This window comes from Centrocercus urophasianus, unplaced genomic scaffold, assembly GCF_019232065.1.
Source record: "Centrocercus urophasianus isolate 14NV4802_14NV808 unplaced genomic scaffold, USGS_Curo_1.0 seq_10, whole genome shotgun sequence".
In the NCBI taxonomy this organism is placed as follows: domain Eukaryota; kingdom Metazoa; phylum Chordata; class Aves; order Galliformes; family Phasianidae; genus Centrocercus; species Centrocercus urophasianus.
In genome coordinates, this window is record NW_024884142.1 from 89,795,951 (window position 1) to 89,818,231 (window position 22,281).

Genomic DNA, 22,281 nt, shown 5'->3' on the forward strand with positions numbered 1-22,281 from the left:
AAAAATTTTAGTTTTTCTAATTTTTGCTTTTTTTTTTTTTTTTTTTTTTTTTTTTTAATACAATTATTGTAGCTCTTCAATTTTCAAAGCTAATTCAACTGAATCAATCTGTCAAGAAGCACATACCTGATTTAGGCAAGCATAACTAAATCAGAAGTATATAAACTTTCACTGTAATCTTCACCACTTTTGCTTCTAGTTCATCCTTGATGAGGCACTGCTTGCTTCTGGTATAACCGCATCGCCGCCCCGCAGTAAAACAATTGAGAATGAATATTGTGAAAGCAAAGATATTATTCCAGCTCTCAGCTGCTTGCTTGCTCTGTTAAAAACATCTATTAAGTTGATCTGAAATTATGCGTAAAGAGATGCAGGTAGCTCTTTAGGTGATTTTGAATCATCAAATGATAAATTTGGTGAGTAGTTTTCCATGATTCAAATGCTGAGCAATGCGGAGATTACTGTAAGATACTTTAAGACTCTTGAAAAATGGAGAACAGATCTAGAAATTCAAGGGCAGAAATGGCAGAGAGAATTACACTGCTGTGTTCTATAGTTCTGAGAAGTTTCCTCCATACTGCTGTAATTTAGTGTGAGAATATTTACTATTTTCATGTAACTTACATTCTTTCCTTCTTAAAATAGGGCAGGTTTGAGGGGGTTGTTGGTTTTGTTTTGTTTTGTTTTTACTGAACACAGTCTTAACAGAACAAAATATAGGAGATATTTCAATCATGTAAATTATGTTAGATTTTTGCAGTCTTAGTTTTGGGATGATTTTTTTTTTTTTTTTTTTTTTTTTTTCCATTCCTGCTCTTAATACAGAGTGACATGTAAAGGAATCATTCCTGTCTTTCCGCAGCATCTGAAGTTATGCACAATGAAGTCTTCCATAAGCAATTAGAAATTTTAACCAAGTGTGGATCATTAAGGTGTTGCTTGCCCAGTTCATCTGGAAAAAAACTGCAGAAAATGTTTTTTCAAAATGTTAGAGGTAGTAATTAGCAGAGCAAGATGTGAGAGTTTTATGTTTGATTTTTTTTTTTTTTTTCTGAGTTATGAAACTATATATCGAAGTGGTGTTAAATTGTAGATGCTGTGGTATTTGTTGTGTAGCATATATGATTATATATATGTTTTTTTTCCTTAAAACTGATTGGTAATTTAAATTGCAGTGGCTTTCCTGATAATACTACTTAATTTCATAAGCCACAGCATGGAGTCCCCCAACAGGGAAGAAACCAACTGTATTCAGCAAAAAGCAGGTGCTTCTCTGTGCATGAAATAAATGTAAATTCCTAGCTGTCTTTTTGCAAAAGTTGATGATAATTCTCAGTTAATTAAAAGTTACACCTGAGAATTCTTTAAAGATGCCTGAAAGTAGGCAGATCCTTTTTCACTTCCACATCTCCAAACTATCAGCGCTTCCCAGGATTTCAAAATTAAACTGTGTAAAGGCTTTGGGACTGTTTTGTTTACCCAGGTGGTTTGTAGATCAACTGGTAACCAGCGTGTTTCTTAATGACTGAAACAAAACCTTATCAAATGTTGTTCTTCACGTTCAGCAGAGTGTTGTCAAAGTGTGGCTCTTACAAGCACATAACCTAAATCAATTTGAGTCTTATATTGAGCTGGAATTCACTTTGCACCTCATCTAAGGTGCCTTTCAGAAAGCTGTTACAAGTTTCTGCATCTGCAAGATTGGTAGGCCAGAAGTATTTGTTTGCTTAGTGGTCTATTTCTCATTGTTAAAAGAGAAAATAATGGATAAAATTACCACATGAGGAGTACATCGCTGCAGATGTGATTTGTTCTGCTCACAATGCAGCTAATTCTGGGCAGAGCCCATGAGATAAGGGGTTGGTGGAATTCTGTTCCTCCAAGAGCTCATGAGAAGCAGGGCATATAAATTTTAGTGTTGAATACCTTCGTTCTTTTTTGGGCTTGATCAAATAAGTGGCTGTGTAGGCCATCTCTAGCTCAGTGCATCTGGCATTGCTTTACCATCAGGACCGTGTTTTGGCCTGGCTGAAGGTAGAGCAAATGTTTTCTCCTTGTGGTCTCTCCTGTTTAGAGACTTTGTTGCCTTGCTAGGTATTAGTGAAGCTTGGGTGATACTGGTCTCCTGAGTGCTTTGAAATGCTGTATGAATAGTGTTGTTATTGCTATTTTGTACCAGTCTATTCCCTGCCTCTAAAAAAGTTGTCACTAGCTTAATAACACTCAGAAACAACACAGAACATAGAGAGAGAGAGAGAGAGAGAGAGAGAATGAAAAGGCTCTTCTGTCTAACATGTAAATTAGTAGCTTCTTTTTTGATTTTTTTTTTTTTTCTTCTATCTTGACATTAGATCTGACAAAAGAGAGAGCCAAAATCTGGAAAGAACCACAGTATGCATAATAAGGGAAAAAAAGGTGATAATATTCCTGCATCTGTCTTAGAGGGCAGCACCTCCTTCTACCCATAAAGCTTTCCTGGCATCTCAGTTGGGTTTTCCCTCAAGAATCGGAGGGAGGCATGCCATCTATGGGAAGTAAAACTGAACCAAGTACTGCATGCTGCAACTGCACGAGCACAACTCTTCAGAACTTGAGCTATAACTACATCACTTTGTCCATTTTGCAGCTGAAGTTCTACATTTGGTTTTAGAACTGAATTTGACAATTTCCTATTGGGTATACATACAAGGAGGCTCAAATTATTCCTTCTAAGGAATTAAGTTGGCTCAAGGCACATGTTACTGACTAGAACTAGACTGAAAGTTACTTCAATATCTGAACTTCTTTGGCAGGGGAAGGATAGGATCTATGTTGAAGGCAGTCTCTTTGCTGTTCGTTGATTATGAAGTCTTGCCTCACATTTTCTTCCCATGTCTCTTGGATGTAAGCATTCTGGCTGTGGTGAGAATTTTTATAATTGGATTTGATTTCTCTGTGTTTCAGGCCAGGATTTGGGTTACATACAGTATGAGCCCTAGCTTTTTACACACACTGCCCTTTTGGTCTGATTATGATAATTTTCCAGTGCCTTTCTCATCTGTTGTGGCAGTGCCTGACAAGAAAGTTGATAATCAGATGCACAGCAACCTTCCACAGAGCACCTGAGAATGATGTGTGTAGATACTTTCAGTTAAAGTCCTTAAAGTGTGAGCTCATGTACAGTCACAATGTAAAACTCAGAATTCAGGAATGTTAGGCTTGGTATGATCCCCTAAGAATTCTTTATTCATGCCCTAAATTGCAAGGTTTCTGGGGCAGGGATTATGCTTGCATTATTTATTTTACTGCATTTATTGCAGTTCATTTTTTTCTCTTTTGACCTGATTGGTGACTATTCATCAATGCTTTAGATGAGGTAATACTCTGCAGCACACTGTTTTTTATTGGAATATATGCACGATGCTTTTGTATGTAAGTTGAAAGAAATGACATCTGTGTTGTTTGGTTCTGCATGCTGAAGTGTCTAAAGGTATAAAGCGGCTTTCAGAATGATTAGGACAGTTTGGTATCTTTTATATTACAAATCTTGAGTATTTTTTTCTTTTCTTTTTGTTTTGTCTTTTAGTGTGATAAAGAGGGCTTACAGAAGCTTGCAGCTTCTTGTGTGTTATCAGGAGGGATTCTGGTAAATTACTACTTGACCCTGTCTTGCAAATAAGAATGTAATAAATCAGGGGTATGTACATACTATACCAGAACATACTCCCAGGAGTGCAGCTTAATATATGAAGTAAAGCATTGCTCAGACTGCTTAGACTGACATGTCATGCAGTATTAGAGGCCATTGTCTTTAATACTTTTGTTATGGAACAGATCCAGTTCTGATTTATAGCCCAGCAGTAGCAAGGTTCCATTCTTTTCAGTTTCAGAAGTATAGTCTGGTATAGAAAATTTATCAAGCAGTCTGTTCCCTTACAACCTTCATGGCAACAGTCTTACAGCAGAAAATGTAAATGTGCTTTTTGGTGTTATTTCTAGGTATGAGGATTCCCTGTGTAAACCTTGTAAGTTAGAGTATACCTCAGGAGCTCCATCACCCCCCCGCCCCTCTTGGCAACTGTACAGCCATAGTCTGAATCAGCAAAGCTTACTTAAAGGGACAGTCTCAAGTCAGAACCATATATATGGCTTTGTTTTGTTTTTCAAACAGTGTGCTGAAGCAGTTGCACACATGAGGTCTGCCAAAAACATCCCTGTCAGTTTTGCAATCATTTATCTGTGTTGTTTTGGTTCTGTTTTCTCCCTCTTTCTAGTTCTGTAAAAAGCAACAAAAGCAAATTCTAACAGTGTAGTTCTATGAGGAAAGCAATAGAAGAGATAAGGTAGAAATTGCTATCAAATATATCGATTGCACATCTAGAAAGATGTTTGAACTGTATTTAACTACTTTGGTGACTCTGTAGTTGTGCACCACTCAGATGTAATGGCAGTTCTGGAAACACTTCTTAGGTATTGTGTACATGTTGAAAATGCTGCTTCCCTGAATGAACTTATAGTGTAGGTAAAGGAGGAGCTTTGAACAGAATGCTTCCTCTAAGATAGAGGCAACAGAACTTAAGTGTTCACCAACTCTAATTGAACTATTAAACGATTAGACTAAAAATGAGAACTGCAGTTATAATTGTAGTCCTACTTGACTGAAAACTAAGTTATTGGTTTGTTTTTAAGTGTAGGTTTTTATTTTGGGCAACCTAACACAATTGGTGCTGGCTTCCATCGTCAGAGACTGGTTTGAATAACGCCTGCAGCTCAGGGCTCCGGGTATTTGCACAGCGAGGCTCTGTAAACCTCTCTTGCAGGTGTGTAATGCTTTGATCAGCTTGCTGGACAAACAAAATCAAACAGATGTCTCCCAGTTTTCTGCTTGGCGGATATCAGTGGATAGAAAATCTGGCCAACCGTATCAGATCTTTCCCCCAAGAAAGTGCATAAGATGGGGGAAAAAAAAAAGGCATTGTACCAGCAGTTTAATGTTTAAACTCAGTCTCAAAACGCAGAACAGTGCAAACTGATAATGCAAATCGCTTTCTTGGGTGGGTTTCAGCTCCTGTGCTAGTATCTGGTAGAAATTATTTACTTTCTTGCACTGAAATATCATGCTATTTCCGTCACAATTGTGCCACTTTTAGCTAGCTGGTTGCAGCCAGATTTGGAGATGGTAATCAAAGTTGTTTTGAAATGCATCTCTCAGTTTATTCCAGTGAAAATTTTTCTTTTATACTTCATATTATTCAATGACTAAACATGTTTACTTTGAACTAGATATGTGCTTTAGGTGGGTAGCAGTAAAATAAGCGAGTTTAAGCCAGCTGTAATTTAATTTCAGCTTGGTATGTTTTGTTAAGACAAGAAAAGCTGCTGGCACTTAGGCCTTGCGGTGCGTTATGAAGTGACTGTCAGCCAGCCCGATTTTCCTGTGGAGTTAAAACAAATTGGAAAGCAAAGTGAGAAAGGGAAGATATATTTTTAAGAAATTAAATGTCTGTTCTGCAATTTACCACCCTCTGTTGCTTTTGTTGATGATTCCTGGTTATGTAAACTTCTTTCCAACACCTTCTTCTTGAACTTGTAGCAAGGCAATTTTGTTGTGGTGCAACATCCATTAATGTAAAAATTGTGTTGAATATACAGCTGTCTCTTCAATGTGTAGCCCAGTAGGAAGGAAGAACAGTATGGAAGGGAGCATTTTCCAGAGGCACAGGTGGCCTCTTGTAATAAATAATGTTCTCTGAAGTAGTTTAAAAGTGGGGAGGGAGAAATGTGAGTTAATGACTGCCAAAAAAGAGACTTTACTTAAAAACTGGGAACATCTATTTGATTCACTTGAAAGAGTTTGCTATGATCAAACTTTACTGGAGTATCTTACCCTGATATGGTCAGCTATGTACTTTCCAGTGGGTTATGGAGCAAAAAGGCTTGAACAAAATGGCATGCCCACTCAGTGTTGTTTTGCACTATGCAATTTACTTAGCGTTATTTATAACTGATACATGGTTATCTCAGTAAATAGTCAAGGGGAAAAGTACTGCTGCTTAATCTTTTCCTCTTAATGTTATCAAGGATTGTGATAATAAAAACATAGATCAAAATATGCGATGTTGGAGCTGTCGGTCTGCATTTTGAAACGTGAATAAGAAGTGAACTTTGAGTTTCTGGCACACAGGGGTGCATCCCCAAGAAAATGAATGAGCTTCATTAGGATTCATTAGTGCCATTGACTGCCTGGGCTGCAAGTTGGAGTCTGGGATTGCCCCTTCATTTATGTTTTCTTTAGATATGTTGAGGAATCTTAGTTGCTCGTAGTCAGAATACACTATTTTTGTGAAAATAATTGACATCTTTGGCCAATGGAGAGTAGGGACATTTGCATCTAATTGAGCTGGATTCTTTGCAGTGCCATAAGTGTACTTTTGGATTGTTACTGCTTTCATATGCAGTGAGTGATTTCATAGATCAAAAACCTCTCAGAATTGCAGCAGGATAATTTTGGTTTCAGAGAATTACTGTAGGTGACTGTAAAAATAGTGTTTGCATTTTTGAGAACAGAATATCCTCTGGAGGCACAGGTAAAAATACGTGCAGGAACTTCAGGGTACCCTCAAATTCTGAGATTGAAATTGCAGATTCTTTCTTAGGCTTATTACATTTGCATACTGGTAAGAGTATGTGGTATCTAGTTTGCATTGCACAAACACTGCTGTTTTTTGCTTGTTTTAGATGATGTGGTTTTATCAGATAGATATAACTCAGTCACTGTATGAAATTGTCTGAAAGATTTGTTTTGCATACAATTAATTTTTGGGAGCTTACCTAACTTATTAATTAATATGTTTTTCATAAAATATGATTTCTGTTGTTCTTTTTTTTTGGGGGGGGGGAGGAGGGAGGGAGGGGAGAGTTCCTGTGGAGGTGGTCTGTCTGTTTCAGGAATACATTCTGCTGAATATTGCTCAGTAAGCACCAAGTAGTTATACATAGTTCTATCCAAAAGTAATGCCTCCTACTTATTTCTGTGGAAACTACCTCATAGGAAGAGCACAGTAACAATATTTGATAGAGCAAATTGTCATCTGCAAAACATTTGTCAATGCAGTGACCACCATTAGCTTTGCATTTTCGTAAACAGCAACCTGTGTGCCACACTCATAAAAATTTGCACTAGCTTTCACCAGTGCTGAAAGCACACCACACATTGCCTCACTGTGCCCACATCCACTGACATCTCTCTAAACGTTCAGCAAGCCTTGCTGAGTGTCAGTGGGTGCCATTTTTTCTGCTTGGAGGAATTCAGTGATACAAATCTGCTTCATACACATTTCTGTTTCAGATGCCATTTTGTCAGACTGCCCCTCAGCTGCCATCTGCCAGACTGCAGTAAAATGTAACAGTACTGATAGGGAGGTACGACCTCTACTGCCCTGCCACCGACATCTGCCTTTGATGTCGTAGGCCACCATAATAAAAAAGGAAACATTACTGCCAGAGCAGCTCTATTTCTCAACTATACGTACCCAGCTGCTGAGTTGAGAAGTCTCTTAACTCATGAGTGCATGGCTGGAGCCAGATGTGGGACTAGAATTTACTGTGTATCACACGAAACGCTAGCAGCAGGTTGTGTGCTTTGTTTCTGACTTAAGTCAGTGAAGCTAAATACAACTGTCCTTACTTGTTCTGTATTGGGTTTTCTATTGTGGCATTCCTGTGGCAGAAATGGATGAAATTATTTTATCTTCGTGTTCAAAGTTATTAACAAAGGAATCTTTGTTTAGCTGTTGCTTTTATCTGTGTCAGTGAATCATGATGTCCAGTTTTCATTTACTTGGGAATAGGCAGCTTCAAGCCCTACTGTCAGTACTATCCAGGTCAGTATCAGTGAAGAAAAGGTATGGAGTTATCTGGTGATTGAAAAGACTATTGATCTTGTGGATTAGTATGTGAAATGTTCCAGAAAGATATGCCAGAGGCTCAAATTATGTAATGCTTTGCACAGGAAGCCACCAAATTGTGTGTAGAGTGTGTCGCCAGCGCCAGACTGATGTCCCTGGCAAGGCTCCACTCCAGGAAGGAGCTGAGGTTTCTTAAAGGCTTCAGGCAAGAATGAACAATTCAGTACAATGGCTTTGCTAGAACAGTTTGCTCCACTGAAGACAGGACCTGGCAGCCTTGCTGTTTGCTGCTGGGAGGCAGGGGACTGACATAACAGTACTTTGGTATGGTTTCCTGCCCAAAAGTGTGTATCAGCTGGCACTCTCTGCTTTTTTTTATTATTATTACTTGTTTTTTGTTTGCGGATCCTGCAAAAAAAAAAATCGCAAAAACCCAAACTTCTTCAGGAATTACATGTACATGTTGTTGCATAGGGAATGTAGGTCTGTGAAATTTAAAATAAATAAATGTGTTTAACAGTAATTAACCAGCACATAAACTATGGTTGAAGACTCTTTTTGGCACAAAAAATGAGTGAAGGTTTTGTAGGTAATGACTATTTTAGTGTAGGATGTATTCATGCACTAGAATCATCGTGGTTAAATTAAGATTTTAATGGTCTTTTCTAAATTGGGTAATATTACACTGCTTTTAATTAGAGTCAGGCTAGAGGTCCTTATTGGAGTTGTAAAGTTTCAGTCTCCCAGCGGGCAATAAAAGCAAGTTCTCTTCAATCCCTAGCCAAGTGTTCTTAGGTGGGAAACTGCAGGAGGTTTCCAGCAGTGTGTTACTGTCACATCATTCTCCTTAATCTTTTCAGGTAATGATGGGTAAGAAAGAAACCTAATATCATTGCTGACAACATTGTTTTCTTCTGTAATAGCTAAGAAGTAGAGGTATGGGATCTACTGGCAAACCAAGTCTCAGGGAAAGTTGTCCCTCACGATGATGAACCATCACAGCTTAGCTGGGAATTTTGCAAACTGAATTCTCTAGTAATCTGCAAGTGAAAAACTAAAGTATGCTCATCTCTCCCCACTGTGTGGCAATTCTGCTGAGCCGTACTTTGTATTAAGCTGACAGAACACCAGTCAATGAACAAATCTTACCTTTCTGAACAGTAGTTCAGAACTGCATGAAAGCTTTGCCTGTCTCGATGTTCATGGCACTTCAGTAGGAAAACTTAAAACTGTATTTGATGTTCATGGCACATAAGTGAAGAGGTATGATCCCAGAGGCTGAGATCTGGCATTAACGGGTTTTCAGAGAGATCTTGACAGTGATTTTTGGGTTGCTTGGCATTCTGTTAGGGATAGAATTTTTTGGTGAATGCTGCAGTGTAGGTTTTAGGCTATTTATAAAAAAAAAAGTATAACCACACCAGCACACGCTGATGTCTTCAGATGTGCACAGGAGCAAGACTCAGCTCACTTACCCAGACTGCGTCACCTGTGCTGTACAAAACTATGAAGTGTAATGGCTGTGTTTTCTAAACAATTTTGAAAACAAATTGGTTTGCTTTCAGTGGTTCAGTTTTGTCTCGTATTTCACATACACAGATGGACTGATGAGAGTAACAAGTTTCTGCAGTATGAACTGGGAGCCGCTCTTGATTTATGCTGGAAGCTTATTGTGAATACTAATCTATTTATTGAATTCAGCATGTACCACTGCTGCTGGAGTTGCTTCATTCCTTTTATCCACAAGGAAGGCGGATTATTTTCCTGCTGGAAGAAACTGTTCTTCTGTGACTATGTAGGGTCTTTCTGATTCACTCAAAAAATGTATTTGTACATTCACAGCGGAAGCTGGGTTGCCAATTTCTTTTCCTGTAGTGAAGAGACCGAAGTTAGCAAAAAAGTTACTTTTTGCTGTAAGGCCTGGTCCACTGACAATCACGTATCTATGAGGACACCTTTAGTTAAGAAAGAAGGAAGACAGTATCAAATACAAATAATTGGATGGCTATTTTGTGAGAGAGATTCTGCTTAAAATTTGTGATACTACATTGTTGCTCTTAATTTTCTGAGCAGCTCTTTGTGGACCCTTAGCAGCAATCTGAGTCCCCAGGGTTCTGTAGACATCAGGGCCAAAATCTGATTTAAGCCTTACCTGTAATGTGCAAAGAAAAAGGATAATTATTTTAATTTGTTACAGACCTCAGCAACTGCACTAGTGTTCAGTTGCACTTGAGGTCTGTGGTACCTGTCTGGTGAAGTATTCAGGAAGTTAGGAACATAATTAATAGTATCACTGTTTATTGGGACAAAAAATAAATGAAAATATTAGGAATGTTATATCTGTCTCTTTTCTTTTTTTTTTTTTTTTTTTTTTTCCCCCCCCCCCCCCCCCCTTTTTTTTGGCTTTACAACCTGTTGTGGAACAAAAGATAAACTTGAGGCTGCAGCAGGACTGTTTCACCTCTAGCAGTTAAATTAGTCTGAATTAAGGATTGCTCTGCATTTCTTCTTGTACAACAAAGGTTTCAGTATTTCTGTCAAGAAATGTGGAGACTTGGTATAAGACCTGGAAATTTTGAACACAAACAAGACTATGAAGAGATACTTAACTGATGAAAAGCAAAGGATCTTCGACATTTGCATAACCAAAGAGAAGCTGGTTTTTATCATTTAATTTTGAGATTGTATTCATCCGTTCACACTGAACATAAGCAATTTCAGAATCCTGTGATAATTCTGTCCTTAAAGCTGTAAATTATTAAAAATAGCTGATAAGCAGTTTCTGTTTCTGCTGTGTGCTTCAGGTGTGGTATGATGCTATTGATTTCAGTGGAGCTGTGCTAGATTTTACCCTCATATAATTAAGCTCAAATCTGGCCACAAACTGCAGGACAAGAATATCCACCATGCATCTCCCATTGAAAACTCATAGTTTGTATGCCTGAAAATATTTTTATGATTTGTTTTCCTAACAGTAACAAGTTTCGAATAATGAATTTATACTAGCACTAAGCAGATTTCACTTGACCCTAGAAATAAAAGGTCACTTTTATGTGTAGTCGTGAGATGGTGAATGCATCCTGGGTAATTAGGAGCTGCTTAAGCCTGAATTAAAGTGCACTAGCAAAAAAGGAGAGCACTAAAGAACAGAAAAACACCACAATGCACTCTTTCCTTAGAAAAGTGTAACGTTAATGTTTAATAAGAACAAAATGTCTGGCAATTGTCCGTTTTAATAGATTTCTTTTTTTGGCAATGTCAGAAGACTTCAACATAACAGGAAGCTATGTTCTTCTGCTACTCTTGTTGCTGTAATTATGATTGCTGTGGCTTTCAGTGCCTGATATGATACGTGGAGTGTTCTATGCACCAAGTGTTTGAGGCAAGTGCTGGACCCTCAGCATGCACTGGGCTGTATTGGCTGAGATTTTTGGTTCCCAGAAACCTCGCTGTTTTTGATATTGTTGGGGTGTCTTTGTATGTACACACACACGCATGCATGCATTTTTGTTTTTATTTCACTTGTCTATGCTTTATCAAATGTAAAGGATATCAGATCAGCTCTAATCCTGACTATATGCTGAGTGGATGCCCTCAATTCTAGGCTTCGATTTATTTTACTTTAAAGGAAAAAACATGAAGTTAATGAAAAGGTTAAAAATAAATAAATAAATAAATAAATAAAAATATATAGGGCTTCTGTCCTAATGTACAGGAGTTCTCAATAGGAACTTGTACGGTTAATTTAATGTTTGCAAAATTAAGCACTTTTTCCTTTCAAAATGTTTTCTAATGCATAGAATTCTTACCAAAATGTGGATTTAACTTAATTTTTGAATATGTTTTCCCATTTCTTTATAATTCCTGTAAATCTGCTGCTTTTCTTGCTAAGTGGCTGTTGTCCGCATGTCCAGCAATGTGCGTACTCTGATCCATAGAAAGAAACTATTTCTCGTAGAAAAAGGTCTTGAAGTAACTTACTGTGCTTTATTAACTAAGTAATAGCTTGTACAATTAAGTCTCGTTTATTTTTAGGGAAAGAAAGTGATTTGCTGCAATGGAAATTTCTATGAAGTAATTTCTGATCTTCAAAAAGTGAGTATTTTTTAAATTGTTACAACATTTTAATGAACTGTAGAACCTCAAGTTTTAAAATATTGTTTAATGTTTCAGTGCTGTATGGGTAGTTCTGTTTTATTTTTTAAATCACCTGCACAACATGCTGTGTTCACTTCATACATACTTTAGTCTGACTGTAATTTTATATATGCCTTAAGCTATAGTTTAATCCAGCAGACAGCTAATCAGCAGACAACTCTTTTTTCACTCCCAGTTGGGTTGGAGGGGAGCATCAGAGGGAAAGGTGGGAGGGAGGAGGGAGAAAAAAACAAAATAGAACTTGTGGGTTGAGATAAATTCTTTACTAAGAGGCAGGCTCAAGCACTGGGCCTAGGTGAATCTCAAGAGGTTCAACAAATCTGGGTGCACCTGGCTCGTGGCACCCCCTGTTATCAGTACAAGCCTGGAGAAGAGGTAGCTCAAGAGAGAACTTAGTGACCTTTCAAGGTATAAAGAAGAAATCTAAGAAAGAAGGGGATGGGCTTTTTAGCAGGATCTGTTGAGAAATGGTTTCAAACTAAAGCAGAGGAGATTTAGGTTGGATATAAGGAGAAAAAAAATTACAATAAGTGTGATGAGGCACTGGAACAGGTTGCCCAGATAGGTGGTGGATGTCCTGGGGGGACATTCAAGGTCAGGCTGGATGGGGCTCTGAGCAGCTTGATCAAGCTTTAGGTATCCCTGAACAATCCAGGTGAGTTGGACTAGATGACCTTCAGAGGTCCCTTCTGACTCAAACCATTCTATGAATCTCTGTAATGTGAAGCTGGGCATAAAATTCAGTGGGCATTCCTAACCAGAGCAATAGTTTAAAAAAACAAACAAAAAAAACCCCACTGATCATAGCACCGAGCCTGCTGCAGTTCAAGAAGCATTTGGACAACATTCTCAGAAATAAAATTTGAGTTTTGGATAGTCCTGTGTGGTGCCAAAGGTTGGTCTTGATGATCCTTAGGATTCTCCTTCAGTTCGGGATATTCTGCAATTTTGTCACCACACTGTAATTGATTTTTATATTTATGGGTTTGAAGTGCAGAACTCTTTGTTGAGCGAGGGCATTTTTGTGTATTTGTGAGGAAATTATCAGTGTTCTTGTGTCAGCATTTGTATGACAGTCTGTCAGATACAGAGTTGAGAACGTTCACCCCAGCCTCATAATCAACCACAAAGTCATTATTTTCTCCGTATCTTGTCTTCAATAAAGAGCCAATTGCATCCTGACTGTGTTAATACTATTTATGTGATTGTATGTATTATGACTAAAAAAAACACTTTTATATTTACATGGAATATACAAGGAAAGTCCTCATTCCGTGGTTTAGATACAGCTCAGGCTTTTGGAGTAGAGTGTTCTGCTTAGGAATTAGTATCCTGCTGGAGTTGTCACTGGCTGTTCACCCCAGAGGCAGGCGATAACTGAGTATGACTACACTCTAGAAATACTAATATTTTTCTCAAACTGATGTTTTACCCACCTCCTGCTTTGAAAAGGCTGAGGTCTTTCTGAATGGGGAAGAGAAAGATGCAATTTAAAGCCATTAGCAAAGATAACCTGAGTTGTAAAAGACAATGAAGTTTCTCACTATTAAAATGCTGTCCATTTGTGCAATTCAGAGAGATTATTGAATAAGTGGATCCTCAGCCCAGAGTTTGTGAACACCTAATGGAGTATTGACTAGAATCATGAAAGGCAGGAATATTAAGAGCAGGCTCCTTCAGGCTAGAAATTCTTGTGGCATAGATAATTATTCTCTCAACTGTGTCTAACAAGGGCTTGTAAACTGTGTTTGTCCATCCTGCTGTATGTAAAAGATTCAAACAAGTTTACCAGATGTTCTGTATACTCTGATCTATAGTGGAGAGTGAGGAAAGAGGAGCACCTGAACCTCAAGGTTCGTAGAGGGTAGTAGCAAAACGACTCAAGTTTGTCTTGTATTCAAAATCATTAACTTAGTCATCCAGTTGCTAAAGTTTTCTCTTCCTGTTGTGCTAATAAAATAGTAGACAGTCTTCTGGCTCTTTTAAAACCTAGATTCTTCAGGGTACTAAAGCTTAACAGAGTATGTGTACTCTGATCCTTGTAGCTGAAGCAACAACTGTTTTTACTTTAACAGTTGGAGTACTTCATATTTCTGGATGACAAACTCGTTCACTTTCTAGGGCCTCCAAAATACTGACACATAGCTGCAGACATCTTCCTGTAGCTGTGAAAGTATTGCAAGTGCAAACACTGGTAATGTGATGCTGCTCACGCCAACATACTTCTAAGAACTGCATGCTATAATTTCTTAAATTGCACTGTTTACTTGCTTTACTTGAAAAATCCAAATTCTGATGAACTTCTATCCATGTAATCTTTTTGCTATCATCACAGAAATATTTTGTGCTTGTTTTCCATACACCAACGCGGAGCTCCAGAAACTGAGTTTTCATATCAGCACCACATACTAATCTCCGTGGTGGATTTTAGTCCTGAAGTATTTGCTTCCTGATCATTAGATAGGTCACGGTAACCATTTCCCAAATGGAAGTTATGCTTTAAAGAGAAGAAAAGAGAAATTGCTACCTTGTTTGAGCCCAGTGCAATTTGCTGAGTTTGCTACCCTCAATAAATAAATAAATAAATAAAAATTAACCTCAGTTTTAGCCTTTCTCCTCTGGATATCTTCTTACAGTCTGTGAAAAGCACATCAGTAAAGATATTTTTGGGGGGTATTTTCCATTTGAGCTGAGTTTGGATGTGTAGCAACTATTCTATCTGTGTATTTTACTTCTGTTCTCTTAATCAAGTCCATTGAATACTACAGTCCATCATATTCCATGTGCTTGTTGTCTTTGGCTTCTGGAAACTGTACTTTGTTAGGTCTTGAAAAGTTATTTGTTGTTTGTAAGCAACATGCTTAGCGTACTTATATGGAGTAAGTAAGTTTCCCTTCAGATAGACAATATTTTTTTTTTTTTCAGAAAAAAAATGTCTTATTTCTAGCACGTTTCTAAGTCAAGAATGCTTAAAATATCTTGCCATTAAAACTTGGAGTCAACAACATAATACAAAAATAGAGAGGAAGAAGAAAAATAAATGAAGCTTACTGCATCCAGATGAAGCATTATTTTCTAAACATTCTTTGCTGCTTGGGGATCATGTATTCTCCATACTTTCCTTTGAGAGACTGTTCTGTTTAATTACAGCAAAATCTAGTGGTGAGTACGCCCTTTCGGCAAAGGTGAGCCTGGAAGGAGCAGGAAATACGTTCTTAGGAGAGTTTTCAGCTGAGAAAGGTTGGTGGTTTAGAAGAAAAGAAGAGAGCTAAAAGGCAAGTGGTAACAAAAGCACCTAGATCATTTATGGTGGCAGTTACTACTTCAGTTGTCAGCTTCCCTCTAGGAGATAGTTCCCATTCTCACTACCAGCCTCTGATTTCTTGTCACAGGATATGTTTCCAACTACAACCTATGTAAGTGGCTGGTGAATTGGATAACAGATCTGACCAAAAATTGGACTTGCTAACTAAAATCCTAAAGGGTTATTTTTTCGGATGACTCTTTCCGTTTGTGCTGTCAGAATGACAGATAGTGAATGATTTCTAGAGAAGTCTTGAAGTTCACCAAACAACTGCCTCAAAACTATTAATGACTTTCTAAGATGAGAGCTGCATACATCTCATTGTTTCGTGGTAGATCTATCTTAAACATGCTGGAATCTTCATATTCTGATGCAACGGAAACGATAATAGAGTTCTTGGCTCTTTATTGTTTTATTGTTTGATAACTGTATATTAATTGTAACTCAATAAAAAAAAAAAATTGGAAGGAATAATTACCTTATTTTTCATTCCATAAGACAAACTAGCAATCATCAGCATGAGTCTAATGTGTGAGGGCAGATGATCCAATAACTGCCTACTGTGAGATTCTTGTGCCTGCATCTAAAGCATCTGGTGCTGGCATTGGAGACAGTGCTGTAGTAGGTGGGCCTTGGGTCTGATCCACTCTGTATATCTGTGTCCATAGTTTACTGGGAAAGGTCAGACACTGAATGATGATAAAAGCTTCTTATTCCCAAGTGTTCCTGCATGCCTTATTCTTGTTGGAAATGGTATGGACGTGTGTGTGTATATATATGTGTGTATGTGTGGTAAGTAAACTGAATTACCAGTTGTCTTGGGCTGAGAACGGTTGTATTCTTATGTTTAGATATCACTTTATTTGACTGCCTTGCAAAGCGTTTCCCTCAATTTTTCCTTCTTATTCTTCTGGAAGAAGAGTACTTACTGTTTTTGGAAAGGTATGGAACTGCTAGATAAAGAACTAAGCTATTCTGTTATTTAATTCAAAATTTAGTTTTCATCAGTGCCCAACATTAGCACATTGTTCCGTTACGAAATGCAAAGAGCTCATCTTTTGTGTAAGTGGGCAATGTGGGGAAAAACTACAGTGAGTGAGAGAACCCAATCTGAAAGGGAGACAAAATATCAGCTCATGTTGCTAAGCCTCAATGAAACCTGAAGTGGAGTTTTTGTTTTAAAAAAACAAATAAATAAATTTGCTCTATAGTCTCAGCTTACAAACACTGACTTCAGTGTTTTTTTGAGTTTCTTTTCATACTGATTTTTTGCTGTTGCTTATTTGATAGTGATTTGAATTGACTTCTGGTTGTTTGCTCAAACTAAGTGGCAGGAGTATGCCCCTGGAAATTGAGAGGGAAGAGTACAGAGAAGTGGAGAAAATTATTCCCTTTCCAGTTTCTCAACCTAAAACTGGGTGGCATGGCTCCATGAAAACTGAAGGACAGTTGTGGTGAGGACAGAGGTGGTAGGGGATGGCTTTGCTGTTAGGTCAGTGGGATTTTTGGCACTGTACTCAACTCAAACGAAGTGTATGAAAAATAAATGGTGGGCTAGAAAGTAGGCAGAACAATCTGAAAAGTATGGGGAGAACTGCAAAATGAAGCATGGTAGGAAAAGCAGGTAATATAATAATAAAACTGTCAGATATAGGAAATATGTTGTGGGGGAGGAAGCAACAGGTCATGTGTATGTATGAGTTTGGATAAAATGTTTTATTCATTACTCCACTCTCTTCTACTGGAACTGCCTGCCAAACCCTACTATTGATACTCCAAGATGACTTGCCCAGTAGATATTTTCTTTTAAACTAATATGTATTCTTATTTTGTGTGAAAAGTGCACTCAGCTTCAGGTCTCACTGATTTTTGGTGAAACATAAAAATTAGTAAACTACTGCCAAAAAATGTGTTGCATTTGGAAAGGAATTTTTTTCCCCTGTCCTGTGTTTCCAACTTCCTTAAACCCCAAAGCTATGAAAAGTTTTGCAGGGATGTTTTTTGTAGTTACATTTCTGGTCTCTTTTAAAAGAGAGATGCTTGGTTGAGTGTTCAAGTAAGCAGATTCTAATCAAAGACAAAACTCCTCATCAAGCTGTGGCTTTACCAGAACCTACTTTTGTTCTAGTTTTCTTACCTGTGCTAGGTCTGTTACTCTTTAAACAAGTATTATGTTAGATAATAGGGAATTTTCTTGTGCGTTTGTTATGGAGACTGCCCTGTTGGCAGTTGTTTACCAGAGCAAATCATTTTTATCCCAATACCTATGAAAACAGAAATCTGAGAAGATTGCATATGCTGTTCTACATCAGAATTATTCCTTACAGGAAGTAGAAATATCTGTGACAAATCAAATTTGCATTCAAAATTTCATTGATAATTATTGAGGTTATCATTTTTTCTTTCTCTGTGTACATCCTCTTAATGTACTAAGTGTAAATTTTCTAAACATGTTGCACAAGCTAGAGAAGTAGGAAATGACTCCTAGAAGAACTGCTGCCAGATCTTTGAAGCATGTACTGAGTTACTGAATCTGAAACACAATGTGCGAGAGTTGCTCTGCCAAGTTTTGAAAGTTACAGTATGTGGAGTGATGAGACTCCTTTCGTTTTACAAAAAATAACTAGACGGCAAAGAGAGGGATATGGAATGTTGTTTATTACTTAATGACACATACTACTTTTATTATACTCTTTATATTTTTAACTGTTGTTTTTCATGTTAAACGTTACAGTGAGAAGCAGCAACTAACTGGAGACAATAGACTTCTAATTGCACTTTTTGCTGTTTGATTTGCAGAAGACTGAGAATCTCAAGTGTAAACAAGATCGTTATAAGCTCTTTTGCAGTCTGGGGTTAGCAGTTGGGATCATATCTTCAGAGGTGCTGTAGACATTACAAATAGTTCTTGGGCTGATATAGACTAATTTTCAAGATCTGCAAAGCCCTTTTCCCAGGCTTTTGTTTGTGTGGAGGAATTCAACCATTTATACTTGTTTTGCAATGAGTGTTTTTATAAATGGGTGAAGGAAGCAGTGCCTCACCACTTTAAATCGAGTGGTGGATGGTCAGATGTTTATATCTGGCTCCTGTTGGTCAGCAACTGAGAAGTTTGAGCTCAGTCTGACAGAATCTCATTCAATCATTTTCTTCTTGCTCCTTCTCTTGGTTGGAGATTTTAGCCTTTATAAAACCGCCATGTCTTTCATTTATACTTTAGAAACTGTATGGGAGTAGAAAAGCTAAGTAACCTGGCTGTTAAAGTATTTGTGGCTTGTGTTTGGTTTGAATTTATTTATGCCGAACAGCTGGCTCATTGTATTCAAGAGGTCCTTTCCAGCAAATTAGTTGTGTCTGCTTCATGTTGGTACTTAGCTCATCTTTCCAAACTGTTTCTGAAACTGTTTGAAGACCAAGTGAGTGTTATTAAATTTTGCCTAAAAAAATATAGTTTCCTGCACTTTGATTCCTACATGTAATCCATTAAGCCATTTAATTCCTTCTTGGAAAGGCAGATATATTAGGGAAAGCTCATGATTTGATACACCTAGAACTTGAGTTAGCTAAAATTGAGGCTGGTAACTATCTTCCCTTTCAAGAAGTAGTTCCAACTGTTCTGTCCTAAATCTGAGAATGAAGGATTCATGTCAAACATCGATATGGCGTTTGCTTGTGGTTGTGCTGGAACTCAACAGGGTGAAATCTCTAATTTGGTGTAGTGTTTTTTTTTTTTTTTAATTGGACTGAATAATATATTATAATTTGTAGGAAAAAAGAAAAATGCTTGCACACACAACCCTATCTAAATCACCTGGGTCTTTATGATTGAAAACAAGCTGTCTTTTTCCACATAGCCTTTTATGGCCTGCTTTTGTGTAAACACATCTGGTTTTTAAGAATTGTAGATATGCATCTTGCAAGATATTTTGATGAGTCTAAAAGATAAACTTCAGGAGATTTTTACATCATCTCTTTTATTGTGTTGGTTTAGCTTGCTCTTTTTCTCTGTCCCCTTATCAAACTGTTTGTTGCACATGCTACAGAATATGTATTTTTCTTCATACATTGTGCAGTATAAGCAATTGGAGAACTGGGGAATTAACTTTTCTCAAATGTTAAACAGTTAAGGCAGTTTCCATGTGAATATTTTTTAAGAAAAACACAGGCTTTTCTATTCTCATGATTGATGTGTTTTCTAATGTCACATAAAATTTGAAATCTGATTTCTCAAAGTTAAAGCTCTCCTGTGTTGATCTGAAATTCAGTACCGGTGTGTTTTTGCATTCACTTCAATGCCCATTTTGTCTTGCAAAGGTATTGTAAACTTGTGGGAGCATGAATGGGAATGGGAGCCTAGCAAAGGCGTCACAGCAAATGCTTTTTAAATGTGAGGTAATATAATTAAAGCAACACTATCTAGAATGTCTGATCTGTAGGAGCTGAAGCCTCTTCTGCATTGTGGGAGCACCTGATTGGGGACTGAGTATTCCTTTGTGGAGCTTCATTTATTTCTATTCTCTGGTATGATTCTGCAGCCTATCAATTCAATCTGTTCATCCAGTGGAATCTATAGAGAGCTTTAAGAAGACGGGGTTTGTATATGAAGAGATTGTACGTGCACGTATCTCCTAAAACTACATTTTCTAGGAAGCTTTGCTGTTTTCTGTGTGATGTGCTTTCACTTCTGCAATAGAAGCTTAGCAAGTGGGATGCCAGAGGCTGGTGTTGCTAAAAAGCATTTCTTCTCTACATGAGTAGAGCTGGATACGCTGTAGCTGGGTGTGCCTTGTGGGAAGGTGAGGTGTTTTGTGTTTTTGTTTTTATCTTTGACACGTTCTGGAATTTTGGCTGCATGTGCTCTCTCCGTCTCTTACTGTCTGCTGGTGTACATTTAGCAATTGAACCTTGGCAGCCAAGTATACAAGACAACAGGTGACAAAAGAGCAGGAAATGATGCTATTGACTTTGCTACTTCTTGGACATATGACCTTGGCTGAATATTATAGAGTAAGCTTCATGTAACATGCAGACATTGACCATAAATTGCTTATCAGCTTTGGTTGATTTTTTTTTTTTTTTTTTTTAATAAATATTTATCGTCAGACCACAAGGGATCTGTTTCTGTATCTGTGTATTTTTGCTGGTATTTGATGTGATTTGGTATAAATATGAACTTGAGTCAAGTGCTTAAATGTTAAAACAGCTTCCCACGTGTTTTGGTTTACTGCCAGGGAAAGGTGAACGTTCAGTATAAATGCTGTATTTAAATACTAGTCAAATATTTATTATTGTCAAATGAATGACCTGACAAGGATGTGGTTGAACTAAAATGTACAGGCTGGATTTCTGAAAGTGGAAAGTTTTATTAATATTTGAAGAATGGCTTTAATTAGTCTAGACTGTTGGTAGGTGTGTTCACTTTATCGATGTACACGCAGTATAGCCTTTTTCACTAACTTATAATTGGCAGTTTCCCATAGGAAATAATCATTATTGGTATTATAGAAGCACTTTGTATCTATCACACTTGGGAAATGAAAGTTTTGCAGAGGTCGAAATAAAGTGTGCCCCCAATTATGCTAATAATTCATACCACAAATGATCCTCTGGAAGGTTTTATAGCTCGGTAGTACACTCAGACTTCCTTAGAGTAGGAAAAAATTGTATTGCGTTTTGGTATTCTACGAAAAGATTAAAAAAAAAAGAAAAGGAAAAAAGCTTCTCTCTTATAATCTACCACCTGATTTGACATAGTGACTTGAGGATCTTAAGGTTTTGTATTTAAAATAATAAATCATGTTCCACTTCTTTTTAAAATAATAAAACATGTTCCTCTTCTTTTTTCGCTTATTTAAAAAAAATAAAGAACTTTCAAAACAGTAAAGCATGGCATTTTCATTTGCAGTTTGATGCTATAATCTTACACACCTGTGTCCTTTGCTGCACGGAAGGTGTTGAAGTCATTTAAAATAGTTATGTTTAAAATAATAATAATAAAAAAAAAAACAACAAAAAAAAACAAGCAAAAAACAACTATTAAAAGCCATTAAAAAAATTAAAGCAAGCTGAATTTTTGGTTTGCTTTGTCTGTCAAATGAATTTCCTTTATTTCCTTTGAGGTAATTCACTTTTGCAGTGCACTTTAAAGATTTAGTAGCTGGACTATCCAGAATTTTTCAAAACATCAGAAACAAATCTTCAGTATATAGTTAGAAAATATTTGATCTTCCATCTTCTCACTGTTGTGGCATGTCCACAGGCAGGTCGTTTTTGTACCAGATTGTCTGTTTTACATGAAATGGACTTTTCTTTTGGAACTCTTGGACTAAAACAGCAGTGAAGGGCTTAATGGGGCAATGTACTCCTGAGACTGATTATACTAATACACCTGCAGTCTGTGTGCATCTACTGAGTTCTTAAACAATATTAAAAAGGGCCGTCTGAAAGCTAACATTTGCAAATGTCTCCAAATTGAATTATAAATGTCTGTGGTAAACAAAATGTTTGCTGTGTGTTGTCAGGTCCGCTTAAAATGTCTGGCTCTATCAGCTATGCATGTTTTGCAGCACGCTTGAAAAAGCAGGGAAAGAAATGAAACAAAAAGCTTAAGTTTACTTGTGTTTTTTTTTTTTTTTTTTTTAAGTGTAAAACCGTATTTTAATGACACATTTCCTAGTTTAAAATATATATTTTTTCTTAAATGAAGTATTTTCAAGAAGCTTTACTTGAAGAGAGGGGCAACTGGTTTGTTTCTCTTCTTAGATGAACTGTAAATAAGGAATGTTGGCACGTATGACGTTCGCATAGAGAGCTGATCAAAATTTGCATACGCTGATTTTGAGCTGCATTAGGAAAGTTACTGATTTCTGCTTTATTAAAGGTATTGTTTCCAGCAGACATCAGAGTTATAGCAATGCTGCTGCAATGTATGCT

The 22,281-nt window shown here is 37.2% G+C and overlaps 1 protein-coding gene across 6 annotated transcripts in view; it reads left to right on the top strand.

The window, feature by feature from the left end:
* PLCB4 (phospholipase C beta 4) overlaps nucleotides 1-22,281 on the top strand; it is a 239,374-nt gene that overhangs the window by 48,509 nt on the left and 168,584 nt on the right. For all 6 annotated transcript variants that reach the window (XR_006168825.1, XR_006168830.1, XR_006168831.1 and 3 more), the window contains exon 2: nucleotides 11,922-11,981. The gene's annotated coding sequence lies outside the window, so the exon portion shown is untranslated. The remainder of the gene's footprint in view (nucleotides 1-11,921; nucleotides 11,982-22,281) is intronic.